General features: G+C 41.0%; 1 protein-coding gene and 1 pseudogene across 1 annotated transcript in view; both read right to left on the reverse strand.

Annotated features, from left to right (window-relative positions):
- Positions 1–22,705, reverse strand: part of LOC126485051 (glutamate receptor ionotropic, delta-1-like) — a gene marked incomplete at its 3' end in the record, with an annotated part of 85,638 nt that overhangs the window by 59,367 nt on the left and 3,566 nt on the right. The window lies entirely within an intron of this gene.
- Positions 7,259–7,376, reverse strand: LOC126485325 (5S ribosomal RNA; annotated as a pseudogene).

Raw genomic sequence — 22,705 nt, forward strand, 5'->3', positions numbered from 1 at the left:
AAAAAATTTATGAAAATTATACTATTTGACCTATTCCAAAATCCTCATGAGAGAAGCCTACAACATATAAAGAGATGAAACAGAGAAATTACTGTAGAAATCTCTTGAATACTTTCTGATAAAAAGGAGCATACATTATTTTTTTAAATAAAACTTCAAATTTCATTCAAAAAAAAGTTGAAGATGCGTAATCTAAAGATTTTATATGTAAATGTGTTACTTTCATGTAAAGCGCAGTACAAAATTTCGCTGCCATATCTCCAAAACTGTGGATTTGGTGCATTTTTTGAAATAGTGTGTGTTTTTCATCGACGTTCCCCCTTAATGTAGAGTAATGAAATTTCGGGAATACATGTGTCTAGATAATATATTTAAGTGATTAACATTGCAAGATCACAGGTTAATCTAAGGGCGAGGTAATCCATTGCAAATGTGAAACGCTGGTACGTTAATAAACGGTGTAGCTGCAAGACCATGGAAGCTTGCAAACGTGCAAGTATTGTGTTATGCAGGTGCCGGATGTAAGTTTGTGGGATGGAGTTCCATGCCTGTTGCACTTGGTCGCTCAGTACAATGATGGTTAATTGGTTGTGGATAACACTGGTGTTGTCGTCCGATGACATCACATATGTGCTCGATTGGAGACAGATCTAACGATCGAGCAAGCCAAGGCAGCATGCAGGCACCCTGTAGAACAGCTGTATGTGGCCGAGCGTTAACCTACTGGAAAACACCCCCTGAAACGCTGCTCACGAATGGCAGCACAACAGGCCGATGCACCAGACTGAGTTACAAATTTGCTGCTAGGATGCGTGGGATAAACACGAGAGTGCTCCTGATGTCATACGAAATCGAACCCTAGACTTTAACTCCAGGTGTAGCTGTGTAAGTAGGCTGTTTGGGTTTTTATGTTCGTAACGCCACGTAGCGCTCTATACGAAAATCACTGACTGTGCTGTGTGAAGTCTGTGGCTGGTTTGCATTGTTGGAATATTTGCTATTGTAGTGTTGGGCAGATGGATGTGAACAGCGTGTAGCGTTGCGCAGTTGGAGGTGAGCCGCTAGCAGTGGTGGGTGTGGGGAGAGAGATGGCAGAATTTTGAGAACGGACGATCTGGACGTGCGTCCGTCGGAAAAAGGAAATTTCTAACACTGGATATCATGAACTGATGTATATATGATGACTTTTGAACATGATTAAGGTAAATACATTGTTTGTTCTCTATCAAAATCTTTCATTTGCTAACTATGCCTATCAGTAATTAGTGCCTTCAGTAGTTAGAATCTTTTATTTAGCTGGCAGTATTGGCGCTCGCTGTACTGCAGTAGTTCGAGTAACGAAGATTTTTGTGAGGTAAGTGATTCATGAAAGGTGTAGGTTATTGTTAGTCAGGGCCATTCTTTTATAGGGATTACTGAAAGTCAGATTGCGTTGCGCTGAAAATATTGTGTGTCAGTTTAGTGTTGATCAGAATAAGTAAAGAGAGAAATGTCTGAGTACGTTCAGTTCTGCTCAGCTGTTTGAAAATCAAATGACGTAAGAGGTTTACTACCACTGTCATTCATAAATTTTTCTAAGGGGACGTTTCAAGTGCAATGAGTCGGCATGGAGACAGGTTAGTTGCAGGCCGGCCTACTAACCAACACACGGCCATCACTGGCACCGAGGCAGAACCAGCTTACATCAGAAATCTCAACAGACTTCCACCTTGCCCTCCAGTGAGCTCTCGCTAGACACAACGGAAGTCACAGTTGGTGGTGGTTCCGAATCAATGAAACGGACGCATCAGTAGGATGGACGCTGCAGGGCGACCTGCTCGGAGCTGTCCTTGAAGTAACCGATTTTCAACAATTCGTTGTTTCATTGTGGTGCCAACTGCTGCTCAAATTGCTGCTAAAAATGCAGTACGAAGCGCCACAGCCACACACCGAACGAGATGGTATTCCCTCTCGGTAGTGCTACGCTGCCGTCTGGAACCCGTTCCTTTTGCGGCTGTTCATTCTCATGATGACCGTGCTAGCAATCCCAAGTCTTTCTGCAGTATCGCAGAATGGACATCCAGCTTCTCGTAGCCCTATTACACGACCTCGTTCAAATTCAGTGAGGTGTTGATATTGGCGTCTTTGTCACATTAAAAGCATTCTTGACTAACATCAATTCACCAAAGATAATAATAATGAGCGTATGGCATTGGTGGCCGGGAGACCCCTCGCGGAGGGGTTCGGCCGTCGCTCCACAAGAGTTTTAACGCCACTACGGCGACTTGCGAGTGAATGAGGATGAAGCGATGATGAAAGACACACACAACACCCAGTCATTTCGAGGCAGAGAAAATCCCTGACCCCGCCGGAAATCGAACCCGGGACCCCATGCGCGGGAAGCCAGAACGCTACCGCAAGACCACGAGCCTCGGACATCTCAAATATAACTAACGCTCACTACCGTTATTGCGTGTATTTGAAGTGAACCTAATTTGCCTCCTCATTGTGGCACTGAAGTGTATTTCTTATGTGACCGGCACGAAATTTCAATAGACATCTTTCAGTTGCAGAAAGACTCCTACCGACATTCGTTTACATCGCACAACTCCTAGGTATTCTGATTTTTTTCTGTCAGTGTATATACGCTGATGAATAGCTCTCAATTTTCTGTCTCGGAGTACAATTGAAAAAAAGGAAAAAAGAAAAAACATTTCGACATTTGAAGCACTCGTTATCTACTGGTAAAATGTTTCTTAAAAATGGCACCCCAAGTCGCTACAAACAGGCAATCAGGAACAGTAACATTTTTTTGTGGTTTTCACAGCACAGTGGTACCTTTCACAATGACAAACAAACAACAACGATTACGCACTTGCACTTAAATCGCAGGAAATTTCAAACCCACCTGTCCCAAATAGGATTGAAGCATTCTCCATTATGTGATTTATGCAATGACGAGGGAGATGTGGACCATCTAGTGTTTTTCATACCAGATACAGGTCAGAACTTTTTTTTTATCCGTGAGCTGGTTAATGTAGGAATTCCCATTCCAACATCGGCTGCATGTTGCTGCCACGCCAGTAGGTTCAAATGGCTCTGAGCACTATGGGACTTAACTGCTGTGGTCATCAGTCCCCTAGAACTTAGAACTACTTAAACCTAACTAACCTAAGGACATCACACACATTCATGCCCGAGGCAGGATTCGAACCTGCGACCGTAGCGGTCACGCGGTTCCAGACTGTAGCGCCTTAGAACCGCACGGCCACTCCGACTGGCACCCCAGTAGGATGCGCTAGTATTAAATGTGATGTTCAACCACTTAAATATAAGTGATATAACTATCAATGGCTACTTTGCACTTTATGTGTAGAAATTTTGTATGATGCTATATTTTTTTCTAAATTTGTAATATAATTTCTTCACGCGTAGTTTCTAGTGGACTCATGTTTCAGTAATTTATTCACACTTTCATTTTTTTTTTTTGTAAATGGAAATTAACGAAATGTGTCGTAGTATAGCCATTGAGAATAACATACACATGTATATGTAACTACTTATTTACTTTCCCAGCGTAGTTTCCAGCTGGGCGCCAATGTTCTTTTCTTTTCATTTCTTTATTGGAATTTGGCCTTCACCACACCGCCATTCATCACATTTACATTATACAAGACGCTCTGCTTAACTCTGGCACCTCATACAATTCCGAAATGAAACAAAATGTGTGCCAGGGATGCACCTGTTTCAGGTTACTCCAGAGAAGGAACGAAATATTGGCTGTCATGGCGGCCTTCATGTGCTGTACGTTTTATATTTGCTATGGTTCCATTTCTTATCACGAAGTTCAAACTTTTAAGATTGTACATCATTCATATTAGAACTGAAACACGGTTGTTCAAAACAAATCTGTCCAGAAACGCACTTCGTGCTTTGTATCTACCCAAAAGAAATAATACAAATGAAGTTAATACTATACTTTAGTACTTATGAAGGACAGTCTTCTAGTCAGAGAAAAATGTCACTTGTGGTAAAATTAGGTGGCACCTCCAAGATGCAGTATCCTCCATTCCTACTTTACAAAACCGATAAACCACCTAATTATACATGCAAACTGTCTGTACGCCCGGGCCGCGCAAGGGAAGTTAAAGAATTTGATTAGTGCGCGAGAGGAAAAAATATTTATTTAACTAGGAACAATGATTGGAAACGTTAGGTAAAGCCTCTTAGTTTTATTTCGTCAGTACCTGTATTATTCAGCATCTGATCTGTAATGTGATTTAACTTACAGTTAAAGTCAATGAACTGAGTTGAAGATTATTCTGTGACGTGATCTTCTTTGTATTATCTTTTGAAGCCACTATGTTTAAGTTCTCATTCCTGAATTTCTTCACAATGCTGTGATTAAATGGATCAACAAACTCGTAAGTCCTATCCATAATTTACACTGTCCACTGAATTTCAACAATGACTCCCACATGTGGCTCAATTATTTGTAGTACTTCTTGAAGAGCTGAAAAAGTCTGACGTTCCTTCAAATCACCGTAAGAAACTTAGGATTTCTGTTTTTTGCTTCTTCACGACGATACACCTGTAGCATATGGGCCTGTTCCAATGTGAGAGCTTTAAGGTTCCTAAAGTATATCGTGTTGTTCGAAATGCTGCTCTTTTTTCACAGCTAGACAGATATGGAAGTCACGATAGGTTACTTGAACACTGTCTTTTCTTAACTGCCCATCAGATACAACAAAATCAACTCCATGTAATACAGCAGTCTTCAGTGATGCTATTGTATTCTCATAGATTTCAGAACAAGTCTGCATTTCTAATTTAAGTGATGTTCCAAGCTCTCAATGGTCACCGAGCAAGCCTAACCATGACTTCTTCCAGAAGTCAGAGTATGAAACAGTGATGCTACATTCATACTGCTTGACTGGTTCTAAAACGAGGATGTCAACATTTAATTCATCAAAAGAGTGCCGTTTAGCAGCTGTTTTTAGTGGAACGACAGAACGCCCTTCGTTTCTCAGCTAAACTTTATTGCTGATGAAACAAAACATTTCCAATGATTTTCCCTAGCAAAATAAAAAAATTTCCCCTTGGACAGTAATTACATTGTCTGTTCAAATTATTTGTTACTTCTTGCCGTTGCTTTCTTACGAGATCTTTTTTCTACTGTTCATTCACCATCTGTACAGGTAAAGCATGAAGTTCTGCCTCTCTTAGAATTAGGCTGTTCTCAACAACATGCTAGGCGAGGTGGTTGTGGTGAGGCGTAGCGCCGTATACCGATCCTGCCTTGGAGGCGGTTAAGTGGGAGATGTGTCTCAGAGCTGGATAGTGACAGATGGTGACGCGAGACTGGACGCGCACGTAGTTTATCTATCAGCCGATAGAGGACAGTATTGGATAGGGGACTGTGATTTAGTTTCGATTGTGCCCACTAGAGGCACTAAAGTGATAGAATGTTTTTCATAAACTGTTCTAGTACTTTCGTAATACGTTATTATATCTTTTTGTATAGGTAAAATGTTATAAATGTGTTTTAGCTGTATGAATGATGCGTGAGTGTGGTTTAAGGTTAATATGAAGATATTGGTTTAACGAGTTATGTAGTAGGATTTAGTGTGGGAACATTTCGAAGAAGTATGGATATGGATAAAGGGAATTTTTGTAGAATAGATTTGTAAAGTATGTTTATTGTAAAGGGAAAGTTAATTCAGTTATAAATAACAATAGTAAATAACTTTATGCATAAGCAAAACTTCAGCATATTAGATAATTGCCTCGGTAAAAAGTGCAGTCGTCAGGTTTACTATTTTGCAATTGGTTATTGGTGAAAAGCGCGGATTGACGCGGGAGAATGTTGTTGTGCTATTGGCTGTTGAGTAAACTGACCAATGGTAAAGCAATATTCTTCGCGCGCCTTTCTCTGCTGGTAGAGAAGACTTAAGAGTATTCTAGAGAAGAGTGGGAGCCTAGCCATGAAACAGTTCGGACGTGTGTAGTAGTAGTTCCGATGGAAACGATAAGTTGCCGGACCTAGCAGTGTTTCATACATCAAAAGTGTGGTAAAGTGACGGCATAATTATTCCGATGGGCGTGTAGAAATTTCGGAATTTTTGTGACGAGAAAAGACATATATCTGCGTGGCGTATTGAGCGGGCCGGTGGCTAAAAACTGTGACTGCATTTGGTACCGACAGGCTTAATATTTGGCGAGCATTCTCAATCAAAAACAATCAGTATTTTTGTAGCTATTACGTTTTCGGGAAATGCAGCACCATAAACTTGCTAACGTGAGTGAAAGGGATTGAGTGACTGTGTTAAGACTAGCACGGGCTTGGCAGTGACACTTGTTCACCTAAGTTTCAGAATATATTAATTGAGGACAAAATTTCCAACCTTTCATTTGTGTGAAAACTTTCTCCCGAAACGTAGATTAGTGACTTCAATTGCAGCCTGGTTTACGTCGAAGTACAGTAGGTTTCACTCGGCTTTTCTACTGATGATCTGCTGAGACAATGTTCACAGGTAGGTGCAGGTCCGTCGTAAAGGGACGGAAAGAACCGCGCCGCCGTAATGGGGCAGGAGTTCCAATTAGAAATACTTTGGAAGGGATTTGCAGTTGCGACATTTGCCCAACAGCAAACCTCGGGCAGAACCGGTGGAAACTAGAAGTTAATTCTGAGCTAGGGTGATGTCGAAGACTTTCGCGGCACGTGACGTCAGTCGCTGGCGATGTGATCGACGGCGGGAGTGATTTTATGGGAACTGCTAATGGAGTACTATTGGATGGTGAATCTTGAATAGACAGCAGTAAATGGAGTAAATATTTCTGTAGAGTCATACGCGAAGCGCAAGTGCAAAATTTAGAGAAATTCGGACAGCCGTTTATCGAACACCTTGTCAGTTAAACCCTATACATTTCCTACTACTGTCTCTGTATCTGACGGCCAAAATATACTGACTACGAATAAGAAAATTCATTAGAAGATGCTGTTGCGAACTGGACAAACCAAAACAAACACATAAGATCAAATACTTTAGTACACTGTAAAGCCAAAACAGCTCCTCCCGAACTGGCCATGAAGGCCCAACGCTACTGACCGGCCGCCAAGCCATCCTCAGCCCATAGGCATCACTGGATGCGGATGTGGAGGGGCATATGGTCAGCACACAGCCCTCCCGGCCGTGATGTCAGTTTCCGAGACCGGAGCCGCTACTTCTCGATTAAGCGGCTCTTCAGTTTGCCCCACAAGGGGTGAGTGCACCCCGCTTGCCAACAGCGCCCGGCAGACCGGATGGTCACCCATTCAAGTGCTAGCCCAGCCCGACAGCGCTTAACTACGGTGATCTGACGGGAACCGGTGTTACCACTGCGGCAAGGCCGTTGGCTTAGTACGTTATTAGTATACATAAATTCGGACAGCCGTTTATCGAACACCTTAGCAGTTAAACCCTATACATTTCCTACTACTGTCTCTGTGTCTGACCGGCTAAACTATACTGACTACGAATAAGGAAATTCAGTAGAAGATGCGGTTGCAAACTGGACAAAACAAAGACACAAGATCATATACTTTAGTACATTATTAGTATACATAAGTCTCATTTTGTACGCCCAGCTTTTTACAGTATCCCTTCGTGAACAACTGACTTTCTTCTTCCGTTACTACCTCTTGTTTACTTTCGTGCTGTGTAATTATTTTCTTCTAAGGGGCAACAGTGCACCCGCATTCTTATTTAGTTCCTCGGGATGCTAGCTGTGGAATGCAATTTTAAATACGTATTTCGTACCCATATTATTCCCTTGGGGTTGAATTTTGAAAAATCTTTTGTTAGTCAATGCTTACGTTATGTAACTAATGTTTGACAGATTTTCAAGTTTCTATGACAAATAGTTTAGAATGGGTATTTATACGCGAACAGAATTTTGAACCCCTGTTTATGGAATTGAGTGGTTGTATTTAGAAAAATCTTTTCTCAGCGGGCTTCTAAGTCACATAAGGAACATTCTCACCAAATTTCAAGTTTCTGGAACCATTGGTTTACGCTGGATTTCGGTTCGACAAGGAAATATGAGCAGCGGGGCTGAATGTCAAAGTTTCCAAATTTCATCTTTCTCGGAGCATTGGCTTAAGGTTGCGCGATGTTATGTCAGACAGTTTTTTTCTTTTATAAAGTGCCTGAGAAAAGAAGTGAAGTACACCGATGGAGGGGAGGAAACGAAATGAAACTCCACTGGTTGGGAGCGTGTGTGATGTTATTGCAGTAATTACAAAACTGATTCAGATTTACAAACATACTGGAAGTGTGAGCCCACTTGTCAGTATGACGTTGCACACCCTATGGCGTGGAGCGTGTACCAATTCGGGTGGGATAAGCCGCTGCATGTTCTCCCAAGGCAAGCTGGCCCACAACTGTGCATACTTGATATCCTGCATAGTGACACTGGGGCGGAGTAGATGCCCCAGCTGACACGCACATGTTCTATTGGGACAGATCTGGAGATCTTGCTGGCCAACTCCAACATCACGCAGACATTTCATAGAGGCACGAGCCATGTGTGTACAAGCGTCTTCCTGTTCGAAAATGGGACCACAGTGGTGTCACAGGAGAGGTGACACGCAATTTGCGTGCATAGATCCTGAGAAATCAGTACCCAGAACAACCACCTCTGGCCGTAATAACGGCCTTGATGCGCCTGGGCATTGAGTCAAACAGAGCTTGGATGGCGCGTACAGGTACTGCTGCCTATGCAGCTTCAACACGATACCACAGTTCATCGAGAGTAGTTACTGGCGCATTGTGACGAGCCAGTTGCTCGGCCACCATTGACCAGACGTTTTCAATTGGTGAGAGATCTGGAGAATGTGCTGGCCAGGGCAGCAGTCGAACATTTTCTGTATCCAGAAAGGCCCGTACAGGACCTGCAACATGCAGTCGTGCATTATCCTGCTGAAATGTAGGGTTTCGCAGGGATCGAATGAAGGATAGAGCCACGGGTCGTAACATCTGAAATGTAACGTCCACTGTTCAAAGTGCCGACACTACAGCGCACAACTCATTTAGAGACCGTTGTAACATCCACAGGCGGCTGTTTTCTACAAATAATAACTTTCATTCCGCGTGTAATGAACTAAGAAATCAATGGAGCAGCCTTCAGCTGCTACATTAATCTTTTGCATCGACATGTAAGAATATCGCCTTAGCTATTTAAAAAATATATTCCTACCTATCTATCGCTCTCTGGTTTTCTGGTAGTTCCAGTAGACAGGTGCACCTGTGTATGTTCTAGGGCTAGGCGAAAGCTAGTATTGTAAAAACGCTTTCAAATAAACAAGTTGATTGTAGAACAGTTTTTATTTATTAATTTCTAATACGACGGATGAACTTCTCTAGTCCATAAGTTTTAGAACCAGCTGAGAGCAGAGCTCGATCAGATATTTTCTGCAAAAAGAAAGCGACGACTGGGAGAAAAGAGGTAAAAGTTAAATTTCCATGAGTGTCTGACTGCCCTCCTGCAGATTAGGAATCCAGCGTCCCCAGCAACGAAGATTTTGACGTCATCTGCTTCTGGTTAGTCATTGCTTCTTAGATGCACAAAAGATGTGAAAATTACCGGCTGGCGTACCACCTCTCAAATGCGCTCTCACATTTGTATAAGTTTGAGGACAATAATTGAGCATCACAGAGGATATCTGTTGAGACACAACGTATGTTCTTTTGATATTTCAGGTAAAGCTTGGCGAAAGCCTCTCGCTAGTAACCATGTGACATTACCCATTTACTATCCTGACTATCAAAAAATTTTGCATGAAGCAAGACCCAAAAAATGGGCCAGTGTTAATGAAGTACCAGAACTGTTAGTGGCACTAGGCTAAAGGGTGGACAAGAACTATATACCATCCTGAATGAAATTTGTGTAATTGAGGAAGATTCATAAGACTTTGTTAAGAATGTAAACACCTAACGAAAACTTTCATAAAAAATAGTCACAATAGTATCTTCTCGAAGACTGGAAGGGAAAACATATGAGAAAGGTCTAGACGCGCAGACCTCGTTAATACTGGTGATGTCTTAAAATTGTTTTGATGAAGTAATTTTCGTAATATAGACTACTTTCCTGTTAAAATACCTCTTTTGAGCTGAATTAAATTTGGCAAGAGGATTGTTCACCATTGACTAGGAAGGGAAACCAAGGAAAAACTAATCTGGTGTTGATCAAGAACATAACTAACGACGGAATACGTCTGCTTAAAATGGAAACATGTTTTCGTAGCCATGAGTTCAGAAGAAAGGAAACAGACATTTATGTAGTATATTCATTTTGAAACTATTTCTGGATAACGCTCTCTTCGAGATTAGCACCTAACTTCGTGGTAAAATCTCTATAACCTTTGAGTCTGGCAGAGGTTGACGACAACCTTCTGTAGGCATTGTGTATCTTCCCTTGTGACGACATTTTCGTCATGCGGTTACCATAATTTATCAATTAACATCAGTTCATCTGGAAAAAAACATAACGGGTTTGTGAGTTGGCAATGTTCAGTACTGCCGCGCTAAAGTTGCCCGTGGTAGTCAATAATTTTAACAGTCGTTCAGGACTCCTTGATGAGTACACTCGCGAAGTGAATCCGCCTATATTTCGGGCCTATTATGATTTAGTATTTGCTTTAATTCGCGACCCATCCGCACAGGAGTCGAGTAGACGCCGTACGTTCAGTGTCGAATACCTCCTATGCATACAATGGCAACCAGTATAGTTATTTGTAATTAATGTTCAGTCTTGATGATTAATTCAGCTGCCCGCATCTCGTGGTCGTGCGGTAGCGTTCTTGCTTCCCACGCCCGGGTTCCCGGGTTCGATTCCCGGCGGGGTCAGGGATTTTCTCTGCCTCGTGATGGCTGGGTGTTGTGTGATGTCCTTAGGTTAGTTAGATTTAAGTTCTAGGGGACTGATGACCATAGATGTTAAGTCCTATAGTGCTCAGAGCCATTTTTTTTTTATTAATTCAGCTAACTCGATAATAAAAGCAGAAATTCACAACAATGACTTTTTAGTATTTGACTCACACAAGTAAGTTTGTCTCCATCCATGCAATTGAATGTAGCAATCTGATTCAAACAAAGAACGTTCAAGACAATTTTGAAACTAGAGCAGCAACAGCTTAAGTAATTATACATAATCGATTGACCATTCATACAGTATAGCATGTATTTACATACAGGAGTTAAAACTTGTAAAATATAAAACTGAATGACATAGGCCCACTGAAGCATATTTTAATCGGTCAAGAGATGACACTTCATGGCGACTTTAATACAGGTCAGTCCCGTTTTTTGTCAGCTGCTCCACGTTTTTATTTTAGTAACTGGTTTACTGTTTTTTCGTCAAGAATCAGTTTGTGATTCCTCATTCCATTCCTTCGCTTTTATAGACTGGACATTCATCATTGATGATGGTTTTTACCAACTAAAGATGGCTGATAACGTTGCCTAGCCACACCAAGTGTTACTTTGCGGCATTCTGTAATAGCTCCCTATAACATATAACATAGGATTGTAAGTAACCATATGTCTGTACAAGTATACACTAGAAGACGCAACTTAAAAGTTGCAAAACCCGTTGTAGTGGTCTCTAACCATCTTCAATAAATACAGCTATTGCGGACTATCTGCATTGTTATTCAGTCTTATATTTTAAAAGTTTTGACACCTGTATGTTTAACACCTGTTATACAGAACGAACGGTCAATCAGTTATGTAGAAGAACGTCCCTATTGCTCAGCCGTAGTAGGATTAATACGTTGATGGAAATGGAAAGTGTTATCTCGAATGCCCTGAACGAGCACACCAAACTGACATTTCTGTATTTCCATTCCTGCGGTGTATGTTGATTAAAATTTCATCCTTATTCAAGTTAATTTTCAGTAGAGAAAAATGGCTTTTTTACAGACTAACAATGGTGTGAGTGCCCGCTGTTAGCATCTAACATTGCTGGAAGTTTTCAGAAGGAGACAACAATACAGGAGGTGCGCGCGCTGCTTTTAGAAAGTCTAATCATTGGCACGAAGGACATGCGACCGTTATAGCGACATATCACACAGAGTTCCGCTCTGGTTCAATGATCGCGGAATAAGCGGTGATAAGACGGAGTTAGGGTAACAGTGTGGCAAGAAGGGCACTGGTCGTTCCAGACGGTCTACTGCACAAGAAGATCGTAGTATTGTTAGACTGGATGCGACGAACAGACGGGTGACAACAGCGAAAATCTGGGCAGAGGTTGCAGGCATAGTTTCACCACGAACATTCGGGAACATATTAGTGGGTTGAGATGTCGAGTTGTCATGTGTCGCTTACGGCTGACACCGTGTCAGAGATAACAAGGACTTGCATGGCGTAGAGCATGAGGCAACTGGGAGGTTGAGTGTCATTCTGTGGTGTTCAGCGATGAGTTTCGCTTCTGTCTGTGACGGTAATATCGACACCAACGAGTCCACAGACGATCGTCTGTGGGAACTACTGGATTTGACAACAGGGTGGATTTGGTAATCACTGAAGAGAGGCAATATGAGACAACAATCGTAAGCTCTGTTGTGATATCCTTCATGATCAGGGAACCAAATGGCATTTTCCAGCAGGATAAAGGAATATCCCACACTGGAGTTCGCACCAAAAACGCCTTGATGAATGTGCAGATACTTGATTGACTTGCCCAGTCCTCTGATTTGTCAAGCACAGAGCATGTGTGGGATATCGTCGGTAAAGCAGATGCCAGACTGAGATTCATTGGAAGAATCCTAAGGAGATGCAGTCCGAAAACAAAGAAAGTAGGTTACAGTACACTTGTTAGCCCACTGCTTGAATACTGCTCACCGGTGTGGGATCCGTTAGAGAAGATCCAACGGAGAGCTGCGCGCTTCGCTAGAGGATCATTTAGTAATCGCGAAAGCGTTACGGATATGGTAGATAGACTCCAGTGGAAGACTACAAGAGAGACGCTCAGTAGCTCGGTACGGGCTTTTGTTGAAGTTTCGAGAACATACCTTCACCGTGGAGTCAAGTAGTAGTATATTGCTCTCTCCTACGTATATCTCGCGAAGAGACCATGAGGATAAAATCAGAGAGATTAGAGCCCACGCAGAGGCATACAGACAATCTTTCTTTCCATGAACCATACGAGACTTGAATAGAAGGGAGAACCGACAGAGGTAGTCAAGGTACGCTCCGCCACACACCGTCAGGTGGCTTGCGGAGTATAGATGTAGATGTAGATGTAGAATACATAGACCTAAACCTTCATACCAGCTTCCAGCCAGCAATCTTCATGAACTGACACAGCATTTGTCTCAGGCATGCCAAAAAATTCCTAATATTGATGATGGACATCAATTACGAACGGAATGATAGTTCAATGATTCAGTATCTGTAACGCTTCCCACTTCCGCCAATGTATAACTTCGGTAGAATGTGTTTTAACTGGAAGCAACCTCTCGTGTCGAGGCTTGCCGTCATAGACGAATCACTAACACACAGGGCTCGAGGAATCTGCTGCAGATGCAATCTTCTCTGAAGCTAACAACCAAATTCACTTTTCTTACGCGCCATTGTCTATCAGGCCAGATACTAATGGATCCCTGCCCATTTAGAATCCATATCAGATACCAGCTCCTATGTGCAGTCGCACATTCAGGTTACTACATCACTGGCCATTAAATTGCTACGCCAAGAAGAAATGCAGATGATAAACGGGTGTCCATTGGACAAATATATTATACTAGAACTGACATGTGTTTACATTTTCACGCAATTTGGGTGCATAGATCATGAGAAATCAGTACCCAGAACAACCACCTCTGGCCGTAATAGCGGTCTTGATACGCCTGGGCCTTGAGTCAAACAGAGCTTGGATGGCGTGTACAGGTACAGCTGCCCACGCAGCTTCAACACGATACCACAGTTCATCAAGATTAGTGACTGACGTATTGCGACGAGCCAGTTGCTCGGCCACCATTGACCAGACGTTTTTACTTGCTAAAAGATCTGGAGAATGTGCTGGCCAGGGCAGGAGTCGAACATTTTCTGTATCCAGAAAGGCCCGTACAGGACCTGCAACATGCGGTCGTGCATTATTCTGCTGAAATGTAGGGTTTCGCAGGGATCGAATGTAGGGCAGAGCCACGTGTCGTAACACATCTGAAATGTAACGTCCACTGTTCAAAGGGCCGTGAATGCCAACAAGAGGTGACCGAGACGTGTAACGAATGGCACCCCATACCATCACGCCGGGTGATACGCCAGTATGGCGATGACGAATACACGCTTCCAATGTGCGTTCACCGCGATGTCGCCAAACACGGGTGTGACCGTCATGATGCTGTAAACAGAACCTGGATTCATCCGAAAAAATTACGTTTTGCCATTCGTGCACCCAGGTTCGTCGTTGAGTACACCATCGCAGGCGCTCCTGTCTGTGATGCAGCGTCAAGGGTAACCGCAGCCATGGTCTCCGAGCTGATAGTCCATGCTGCTGCAAGCGTCGTCGAACTGTTCGTTCAGATGGTTGTTGTCTTGCAAACGTCCCCATCTGTTGACTCAGGGATCGAGACGTGGCTGCACGATCCGTTACAGCCATGCGGATAAGTCCCTGAGCGCTAATAGAAAGCACAGGAGCTGAAATCGTTATAGGTACAGAAAGCTGGCTAAAGCCTGAAATAAGTTCTGCAGAAATTTTTACGAAGTCTCAGACGGTGTTCAGGAAAGATAGATTAGGCAGAATTGGTGGTGGAGTGTTTGTCTCTGTCAGTAGTGGTTTATCTTGTAGTGAAGTCGAAGTAGATACTCCGTGCGAATTGGTATGGGTGGAGGTTATACTTAACAGCCGAACTAAGTTAATAACTGGCTCCTTCTACCGACCCCCAGACTCCGATGATATAGTTGCTGAACAGTTCAGAGAAAATTTGAGTCTCGTAACAAATAAATACACTACTCATACGGTTATAGTTGGTGGGGACTTCAACCTTCCCTCGATATGTTGGCAAAAGTACTTGTTCAAAACCGGTGGTAGGCAGAAAACATCTTCCGAGATTGTCCTAAATGCTTTCTCCGAAAATTATTTCGAGCAGTTAATCCACGAACCCACGCGAATTATAAATGGTTGCGAAAACACACTTGACCTCTTAGCCATAAACAATCCAGAGCTGATAGAGATCATGACTGATACAGGGATTAGTGATCACAAGGTCGTTGTAGCTAGGCTCAATACCGTTTCTTCCAAATCCACCAGAAACAAACGCAAAATAATTTTATTTAAAAAAGCGGATAAAGTGTCACTAGAAGCCTTCCTAAGAGACAATCTCCATTCCTTCCGAACTGACTATGCAAATGTAGACGAGATGTGGCTCAAATTCAAAGATATAGTAGCAACAGCAATTGAGAGATTCATACCTTATAAATTGGTAAGAGATGGAACTGATCCCCCGTGGTACACAAAACAGGTCCGAACGCTGTTGCAGAGGCAACGGAAAAAGCATGCGAAGTTCAGAAGAACGCGAAATCCCGAAGATTGGCTAAAATTTACAGACGCGCGAAATTTGGTACGAACTTCAATGCGAGATGCATTTAATAGGTTCCACAACGAAACATTGTCTCGAAATTTGGTAGAAAATCCGAAGAAATTCTGGTCGTATGTAAAGAACACAAGCGGCATGACGCAGTCAATACCTTCGCTGCGCAGTGTCGATGTGTAAGTAGGCTGTTTATGTTTTCTCTATGTAAGTAGGCTGTTTATGTTTTCTCTATGTAAGTAGGCTGTTTATGTTTTCTTATTGGCAACGTTACGTAGCGCTCAATATGAAAATCACTGGCTGTGCTGTGTGCAGTCTGTGGCTAGTTTGCATTGTTGTCTGCCATTGTAGTGTTGGGCAGCGGCAGCTGGATGTGAACAGCGCGTAGCGTTGCGCAGTTGGAGGTGAGCCGCCAGCAGTGGTGGATGTGGGGAGAGAGATGGCGGAGTTTTGTAATTTTTCATGAACTGCTTTATTTATATATGATGATATCAAGGTAAATACATTGTTTGTTCTCTATTAATATCTTTCATTTGCTAACTATCCCTATGAGTAGTTAGCGCCTTCCATAGTTTGAATCTTTTATTTAGCTGGCAGTAGTGGCGCTCGCTGTATTGCAGTAGCTTGAGCAGCGAAGATTTTTGTGAGGTAAGTGATTTGTGAAAGATATAGTTTAATGTTTGTCAGGGCCATTCTTTAGTAGGGAATTTTGAAAGTCAGATTGCGTTGCGCTAAAAATATTGTGTGTCAGTTTAAGCACAGTCATTGTAGAATAGTTCAAAGGGGACGTTTCATATGTCGACCCTTAGCCTAGGATACCTCACTGGAATCTTCTGATTTTTCTTGTAGTTTGTGTATTTAGTGTAGCTTTTGTTTATTGCTAGCGCGTAATTGTAGAGAGAATCTCCTTTGTAGTTGTAGCCTTTCATTGTTGTACAGTAAAACAGTTGTGGCATGCATATAGATTTGCACCAAGTATTTCGCAGCTGTAATTAACTAGATATTATTTTCAGTGTTATGTTAATGTGTTCTCTTATTTTTGCTCTTCAAATTGTGTTTTTCTGTGTTGTCGTGTGAAATACTGTGACAATAATGGCGTGTGAAAAACGTAATACTAGGCTCCAAAGTAAACTGAGAAATGACAGTGAAAATGAGAGCAGTGTGTTAGCGCCACCGAGTAATGAATTAACTGATGTTCAAAGTAGTAATTTGGTAACTGTGCATAGGGAAATGGAGCGGGCGGCAAACAATGGCGTAGACAGTGAAACAATTAGTGAAGAGGGAAGCATTATCGATCGATCGGTCGGCAACAACTCGCCTCAGGAATCCGAAATGATAGGACACAATTTTGCAAACACTGTAGATTCAGGTTTTGCGTCCTCACCGTTTTCTCAAATGAGTCAAGACACATTTTCTGCTTGTCAAAATGTGAATGTTTCCGGTGCAAATTCATTGCCGAAAAGCACTGAGGAACATGTTTCAGACACCAATGCATTGTTATTACAATTAATACAACAAATGGAACAAACACAGCAAAAGCTTCAAAAGTTAGACACAATGGAACAAAATCAGAGACAAACACAGCAAAAGCTTCAAAAGTTAGACACAATGGAACAAAATCAGAGACAAACACAGCAAAAGCTTCAAAAGTTAGACACAATGGAACAAAATCTTAAAAAGTTAGACTCATTGGAGCAAACTCTTGAACGAACACGTGAGGATTTAACTGCTGAGTTACATAACATTGTATCGAAATGTCAAAAAGTCTGCAATGACGTAAAAACTCAAATTTGTGAGCATTTTCAACCTATTTTTTCGCGTCATGAAAATGCATTACAGAATCACGAAGCAGCCATAAAAGAACTGCAAACTATTGTTCATGAAAATCACAACACCTTGCAAGCTAAAATTGACGCAGTTGCATCTACCGATTCGGTTACGCAACTTGCAAAAAGTCAAGAAAACTTAAAAGACACAGTAGATACGATTTCAACACAAATGGACACTCTGAAACTTGGTTCAGAAAAACACACTGAGGAAATAAGTACACTATCGGATAAAGTAGCCGAACTTTCAGATCAGTTCACTAACTTATCTACAAAGGTAGATGATGATCTGAATGACACAACACCTGTAGCCTTCACTGACACAGAAGAGTATGAACAAATTAGGAAATTCAAACAAAATCAGAATCGAATTAATATACAACACCAAAGAGAAATCCGGGAAGTACAAGATCAGTTGGCACAAGTAGTACAAGAATTACGTATTTCAGAGGACACTCGCGCCCCAATACGGGAAGAGGGACATACAAATACGGAACAGACACAAAATAACAACACAGGGCACTTCGGAAATTGTGAAAGAAGTTGGCAAGGTACGCCGAATTTTGAGATGGAACCGCCGAAACGACGTAACAATGACCGACATGCGACTTGCCGACATGATGATTTTGACTATAAGCTGTTCATTACTACACGTAAATTCAAAACGTTTAAGAATTCTGCCAACGACATTCATCCACAAGCATGGCTCCATCAATTCTCTCATTGTTTTCCTCCCAACTGGTCGTTGGAACACAGATTAGAATTTATGTGTGGCTACTTAGAGAATGAACCAGCTGTAAGAATGCGATCGGTAATTCACGATTGCCACAGTGAAGGAGAGTTTTACCATGCCTTCCTCTCAGCATATTGGTCTCAAGCCACACAAGACCGTGTAAAACATAGTATCATAATGATGAAACATTTCGAACAATCTGAATTCTCCAGTCTTGTGAAATACTTTGAAGACATGTTGCACAAGAATCAGTACCTGTCAAACCCATACAGCCCCTCAGAACTCATCCGCATTTGCTTACTCAAATTGCCTGAACATTTACGGCATATTATTTTGGCAGGACGTTGCAAAGACGACATTGAAGCTTTTCAGGGACTGTTACAAGAACTGGAAAGTGACACTGACAATCGCGGAACGCGAAACCAGGAACACAACAATTACAGGTCACATCCGTCACAATTCCGTGACGACAGAAACAATAATCGGACACGACTGGTCTATTCTTACAACGCAAATCGTGACCAAAATAGACACCACCCGTACGACAACCGTTGGCAGAGTAATAATAGTTACAGAGAAAGATCGCATTTCCGTAGTAATGACTATCACAGAGACAATCAGAGAAACAGACAATATGGGAACCAAAACAAGTATTATCAAGGGAAGCAGAATAACTTCAGACAGAACAGTTCGGCGCAGAGTTACGATTCAGGGAGAAATTCTCCACCACATGACCGACAAACAAGAAACTATGTAAACTACCGACAAAACGACAGACGTGAATTTCATCAGAACTGGCGGGATTCTAACAGAGCTGGGCCCTCTCGGCAAGGCGAATTTGTAGAAGTTAGGTCTCCTAATCCCAATAACAACGCGCGCCAACAAAGAGACAGACAATGACTCGCGCCGCAGGCACCCACGTGCGCCGGCTGGCTCAGAGAAAAATAACATAGACGCTAACCTTGAGAAAAATTCCAGCATTCTTTGCCGACGTATACCGCATGACAATTGCATTCAAGTTCAAACTCTGAGCACTATGAAGAGTAAAGGTTTACACCAGGTTTCACATGTAAAACCATTTATTGAAAGATAATCTGCTTTTTAACTTTGTCTTTGTCATAAAATTTTTCGCTTCACATTACTAAAATGCTTTGTCAGACGTAGAATCTGTTAACATACAACAATGTTTGAAGTTAAATATCCAATCAAGAACCAAGAGAACTTATTTAAACAGAAATGACGAATGCATTGTTATAGTGAACAGACGTCACAGTGTTATTGTGTGTGTACATTCTTGCTTGTTTGTTGCACGATTACGTAACGACTATAAAGCTCACATACTTAGAACATTTACCAGTACTGCTAATAAGATTTTAATGCAACATTTTGTTTTATTTGAAAATACATTCTGAATTTAAAGTGCTTTCTGAGAGATACCAGATGACACAGAGGTTAGTTTATGTGACAGCTACACGATTTTTATCATGAATGAGTGACAATTTACAATGTTGCTTTTGCGGTGTATCTGTTTTATATCTGCACAGTTTTCTGAATTCTTCTGGAAAGAAAAACATGTTTTAGTAGTAACTTTTGTGGTATAGCTACAATGAGACTGCCTTTTCCGTAGCACAACAATACGTTACAGCACAGTACTTTCTTCATCACGGCAATAAGCGTAATAACTAAGATATCTATACACAAAGCATTTCACTTTTGTTTATCATGAGGTAAGTACATTGACTTCTGCAGAACTTGGCTTTCGGAGGACGATAAGTACGACACTTCCACAGAATTATCTTACAGCAAGACGCACATTTAGCGCTACAGGACACGCATTTGAGAGATTTTGTACTTCAGCCATTTATTTTTCAAGATTTTTGAATTACAAAGAAAGTTTTCCGTGATATATTTCATTCTATTGCTGTAATCTGTAACACCTGGGAGTATAATTACATTTATCCTCAGAGGGGTATACGCTTACTTTGTGTACCATGTGTTTGGCAAACACAAGGAGCCCTAGCTAATATGGTATTTGCTTATACAACTTTACACATCGGTACCATATTTCTCCAACACAAATTACACAGCTATCTGATCATTTAACTGAGAGATAAACATTTTTTTACTACATCAGTGTCACATGTTTACGCAATACACAGTTGGGTAACTTCACACTTATGAAATTGTATTTTGTCTGTACTTTGTAAACTGTTCATATTTTTTCGGAACCATTGTGATACTATGAGAGCTTTGAATGATGTATTTGGTAAGGGAGCATGATTTTAAAGTACGTTTGAGGTAGATGACACTATGGAAATGAGCAGAGATTTTTTTTTAGGTTTTGAAATTATTGGAGGAAGCTACGACGATTTTGAGAATTGACTGAGATGTTATGATATTATTTTTACGATGATGTGTACTATGCTGTTGAGATATGTTTATGATCAATAAGATGTTGCTACCGTATATGAGGAATAAGAAGTATGTTGGCTACCAAGAATCGTACTTTAAGAGTTTTGAAATGTGCGTAAATGCGTGACTGTATCACAATGCTGACGAATATTTTATTTGGACACTTATATTTATAGGATTTTGTTTCTACAGATTTGCAACGCTAATTCTTGACCTGTGAAGTATTTTTATGTGAGACTGTCACTTTAGCGAAAATTGCTGTCGTAAATATTTCCGTACGAAAGTTAAGTGACCACCTGCACGTAATGCGTCGCGGGCACCCAGCTGTGTCAGACGCCTGGAGAAAAAGTCATTAGCGCGTGCCTTTCAGAGCACAGGAAGAAAAAAAAAAGAAAGGGAAGGCCATTATCCTGGCCATTGTCATTCCTTTGTAGAAAGCATCGCAAAAACGACACGGTCGAACTTGAAAACATATGATTACACTGGATGCCTAATGAAATGACGAGAAATATTTTTATGTCTATACACCTGATTATGACTACTGTCTCTCTAGTTGAGAGATTTTTCTACTAACTTATGAAATGCCACATGGCTATTGAACGATGTTCTTATGCTTTGCTGTGTACATAGTTGCTTATTTCATTTGATATCTAGTTTCTAGCTGCACTGCTGCATTGGTTCAAATAAAATTTTATAGATGTACTAATATAAATATTTTCTGTCTACAGATCCAGTAAATAATAGTTTTGTGATATATTTCAAAAAATGAGGGAGCACAAAAAGATATTTCCCTTCACAGGAACTGCATACATACTTTTCTTTACAATACTTGGTAATTTATTTCATAGAGTAAGTTATCGTGATGCATCACCTTAGTGTTAAGATGTGACATAGGTATTAGACATGGCCATTTTTAGTGTAATATTTTTTCTGCTTGAGCTTTGTCATGTTTAGGTATTTCATTTTCTGCTGCTGTTTGCCAGGCATAGTGCTGCTAAATTTAACTTTGTATTACTCTGTTAAGCTTTTCTCGTTGCTGCACATTGGCTCATATTAGTTGTAATGTTGCATTGCTTGGTAATTTAGATTCACTGTAGCTTGCTTTGCAAATTTCCATTTTTTTGTCATTGCTGTTTGTGTTAATTGTTTTGTGCTGCGGCATTGCTTCGTCCCTTAGTTTAATATCTGAGCTCAGTAGATTTAAGTTAGCTTAAGAGGGGGTAGACTATATAAGAACCTAACTATGGAGAATAGGGAAAGAATGCTTTGAAAGTTATATGAAAAAGATTTGGGCCCAAATGAGTATTGTACAATCAGAAATAATTATTTTGAAAGAAATATGAACAGAATACAGAAAGCAGGCTTAGATAGGACTTTTTGGGAATAATGATGAACAAAGGGAGATCTCCATGCAAAATACTGCAGTAAACAAACCCTGTCCTTTCCCTATTGGTGTTATCCCACTATGTGTTTGTGTACCCTTGTGTATTTGTTTTCTTCCTGTCGCTGTGTAGTTTCATAGAATTTTTTCTTCTTTTAATATTAAGCTACATTCACTATGATGAGGAATACTGTTATCCTCGAATATAATTGGCATTAATAATATGTTATTTACTTTGTAAAGAAGTTAGACATTATTAATTCTTTTCTGTCTAATGCTCATGTGTGAAGTTGATGTTTCAAAAGTTATTGTGATCTTTTATGTATGTACTCATGTCATAATTCCACTGATGTATATGTTAGTTCGATTCTTTTGTAAAGCCTGTACTACAAATGTTATCTGTATTATTATGTTTTTAATGATGTGTTTTGTACCTTTATTATTGTATTCTTATGTTATAAAATTGTAATTGTCACCAGTTCATGATATTATTAACTTGTTAGTTACATTTCACTGCACAGGTTTCTTTTGGTCATAGTATATGGACAATATGTGAGAAGTAGGGACTGTTAGTGTTTGCACGTGTGTTAATAATTCAGCAAGGGACTGGATAACAGCATTGCTGGTTCTAAGGACAATTCCAAAAACTTTGTGAGCGCACAAGTGGTGGTTATGGACTTGCTACATTATCCGCAAGACTCTTCAATGGTGATTGTGCACCTGCACAGTCACAACAGATGGCTGCTGGCTATCTCTACAAGGACTGCAGTGGGTCTACATCTTTGATGATCCATCAATATCCT

Source organism: Schistocerca serialis, chromosome 6, assembly GCF_023864345.2.
Source record: "Schistocerca serialis cubense isolate TAMUIC-IGC-003099 chromosome 6, iqSchSeri2.2, whole genome shotgun sequence".
In the NCBI taxonomy this organism is placed as follows: domain Eukaryota; kingdom Metazoa; phylum Arthropoda; class Insecta; order Orthoptera; family Acrididae; genus Schistocerca; species Schistocerca serialis.